Here is a 3992-nt window from a genome sequence, read left to right on the forward strand (position 1 = left end):
AGTCTTGGGGGGTAAATGGCCGGAGGGGAATAATAGTCTTGGGGAGGAAATAGCTGGAGGGGAATAGTGATCGGGGGGTAAGAGCCGGTGGGGAACAGTCACGGGGAGGAAATAGTCATTGGGGGGAATTAGCCGGGGGGAAATAGCCGGGTTACGCAATTACCTAGGGTATAAATTCATAAATTTGTTACGTCAAGATCTGGGAAGCTAGATATAACAAAATGGCGACGCGAGAAATATTGAAAACAAGCGGGAAAATTAGAGCAGATGTTCAGTAGACAATAAATAAATGGCGACGCGAGAAATATTGAAAACAAGCGGGAAAATTAGAGCAGATGTTCAGTAGACAATAAATAGGCGGAAATTAAAGGGGAGTAAACAAAAATAGGCATGACCGGGTGGAAAAAATGGCATGTCCAGTTCAAAAAAATGTCATGACCTTGGGGGTAAAAAAGTCGCATGACCGGAAAAAAAGTGGCAGGACCGAACGGTCACAAAAAGTTTTGACCCATATTGTGTTTTTGTATTCGTTCTTTCCTTAATGAGACACTTCTTTATCGCTGCATAATATAGTAATCTACGAAGGCAGTTTGTGCTGTGTTACTGAGATTCCGGTGTATAGTTAACGTTATGACACATGTAATAATGTGAAAACAGGAATTTTTTTTTATAAAGGTTACATTGTAGATTAAAGCTTTGTTTGGTTTTATTTGTTGGCAGTTGTAAACAAGAATGGTTATTTTTATTTCTATATATATATATATTCCTTTTATTAATTAGTTTTATTTTCATTAATACATGTTTATGTGATTTTGAGCTTTACTGGTAGTGCCTGTACCTGACACTGGAATAGGAAGATATGAATACAAGTCAGGATACCCATTGTAAAATGGTGTCTCCAAACAAGCCAGTTAGTTCATCCATCATGTCTTTATGTTGTGGAGCAGAACAAATTTGAAGCTACAAATGTTGAAGAAGTCCGAGCACAACTGTACAACTAACAAGTGATGTGAGATGCAAAGATTTCTGCAGGAGATTATACCCTCATACAAGAAAGAAAGGTGTCCATACGAGATGCTGGCAGATGTATGGTCCAATAATCCGAGTATTTGGCCATGGTTGGAATACCTGGAAATTTACGAATATTTGGTCAACTCTCCGTGTGTGTTCACCCAAGAGAAAATGAGAAACAGAAAAAGTCTTGGAGGCTCATAATTTCTTCATAAGTGGATGGGTTGGTAAAGTAAGAACGATAAAAAGCGGCTGCAGCAAAACAGTGATTATGACACGCGGTTGACGGTAGCGGGGCGGTTTTTGAACTCGCGGAAGGCGGCAGGTTTTATTTGTTGGCAGTTGTAAACAAGAATGACCCTTTTTCCGAAACCATTTACAGATGGGTCCCTAAACTTGTAAATGATACGAAGCATATCCTCTCTCCATGTAGTTGTATCATAGCCTCTCACCTTTTCCCTGACGGAATCTTATAAACAGAGTTTTTTTTGACTATTTGTACACTGTGGTACGCAACAATAGTTTCCTAAAACTCGTTTGGTTGTTATTTTTCCTGTACAATTGAGCATTAATCAGTAAGCACCGCCTTTGTTTAAAGCACATGATTTATTTCACCTTATTTAAAAATCCGTGGTACACTAGCTGTATATAATAAATACATACTGTATATAAGCCAGATAATTTGAGAATATTTACATAATCTACGTTCTTGCTGCTTCCCCTACATTTACAAAACTTTGGTGCCTATGTTTGTTATATCGTAAGTAAGTTATTGCAATCGTTAGCAATAAGCATTATGGTTAAGTTGCCGGTTCAAGCTGACATGTACCGATCCCATTGTAAATCCTAACCGTTTAAATTTACAATTTAAGAGTCCAGTTGGCCATGCAAAATATTTTTGTAATGTTCCAATTCATGAGACTGAGAAAGGCTGCGCAATGTTTTCAGTTATGTAATCATCGACTATTTAGATAGCTGGCTCACGCTCCACATTTTACAAAACATTCCGCGTTATGGATATACCCACACGTAAGTAATTATCCTAAAGTAACATTAAATTCCTCAGATCGCACGAGCTGTATGTAACAAAACACCTATGTTATAACGACTGTTCTTGCCTCGCCGCCACTCGATATAAATAAGTTGAATTCATTTTTAAATTGTACAAAAAAAGGATAAACAATGTTATTTAAAGCGTTAGCATCATCGCAAAATGATATCTTACAATGCAAAATTTTCGCACCGCCTTACGCTAAATACCGTTCCGTGTCATAGTGGTTAAAATTATATCGGCTCTGGTAATCTCCAGAATGAGCAGTGTGGGACTCAACTCGAAACCTAACGTTGCGGTTTGGAACTTAAATTTATACATTTTAACATAGCAAGACTGTATTTCCCTGAACTATAACACCATCAAGCGCTTTGAGACTATGAATAAAAATGCATAAAACATTCCAGAACCGTTATGCCGTTGTTCAATTTATTAAATGCATCCGATTTTTACTGGTTTATTCAAGAAGTGACATAACTTGCTCATCGCTTTCTTCTATGTCTTCAGCTAAAACGTAATCAAATATAGCTATTGTGTTGTGTTGTAAGATCGATACCGTAAGCAAATAGTTTCTTATTTTTCCATAACGTGGTTTTAAATACTTAACAGAACTTAAAGGTCATGAGGATATTATATTTCTATAAATATTCTTTTTTTAACACCCTATGGGACGATAAAATGAATAAAAATATAGACAATTTCCACGCCTTTATTTAATATTAAAAACTGGACTAAGGGATGAAGAATTTCAATTCCTATTTTCTCACTTAAAATTTAAATCTCATTTATAAATATTTATACTTCAAACCGCTACATTTGTCATTGTAGGTTAGTAATGGTTTTGAGTGTTGGCGAACCGCGTTTAACAACAAAAGTTCCCATTACATTCAGTTGATAAAATCGCATTTTAATTGCTTGCCTTCTTTCTGTTGGTTCCAGCGGCGACGGCGACGTCGATTGACACCCCAAGTACGACGACCCCAAATGTACATCGCATCAGTAGTTTCGGCAAGGACAAAGAGTCCGATAAGAAGCAAGAGAAGAAGTGCTGACTTGTTCATCTGCAGAAATATACGTTAAGTAAATCAACTGAATTCAAACACCACGTACTTACTTTTGGTACTGCAGAAAAAAAGACAATTTCATGCTGAAAATCTCTGCCCTATATACGTAATTTATTGTTCCTTGCTCTTTAATAACTTCCGAAATATTTTGTTTAAAGAGAGAGGTAGATTATTTGGCATCCTACTGTCGTTAACATCCTGAAAGTTGGTTGGGATAGACAACTTAGCTGCTCCCTCTTTCTGCAACGTGATCTAAAATCGTTCTGTTTACTTCCCATAAAAGTTTTGCAATTTACACTGCGGCCTACGCAAAATATTTTATGTGTGCATGTCTAAAGACGCCGCATACACACACGGCTACACTGGTTGTCGCTCCTACTAATTTGGTTAATAAACAAACGTGGAATCTTCAAGCCGAAGTCTCAATCAGTTCTGTAATATACAAATGGCTCTTGCTTTAACGAAAAAAAATCGTCTTTGTTTATTATGGTTATAACAGCTGTCTTAACCGCCAGTTACAGTAACTACAACATTTTGTTCATGCCGTAAGAGTAATTTCCGTTAAAAGTGTTGCCCACAATGATTGCCACACCGCCCTTCGTTTATGTAATACATATTTTAGATGCTGAACAAACGCAGAACCGTCAAGATAATCACAGATTGGTTCTGTTAAATAGGTACACGTTTTAAGTTGACAAGAGTGTCAGTTTATTATATGGTTAAAACAGCTTTATTAACCCCATCTATAGTAACAATATTTTCATCCTGTTTCGTGGTCGGGCTTTCTACAAAAAACGTTTTAATTGCTTCCCGTAAAATCCGACGTTTAGAACCTAATTTTTACGCTTACACCATTTTCAAAATTC

The sequence above is a fragment of the Ciona intestinalis genome, unplaced genomic scaffold (genome assembly GCF_000224145.3).
Source record: "Ciona intestinalis unplaced genomic scaffold, KH HT001087.1, whole genome shotgun sequence".
NCBI classification, from domain to species: Eukaryota; Metazoa; Chordata; class Ascidiacea; order Phlebobranchia; family Cionidae; genus Ciona; species Ciona intestinalis.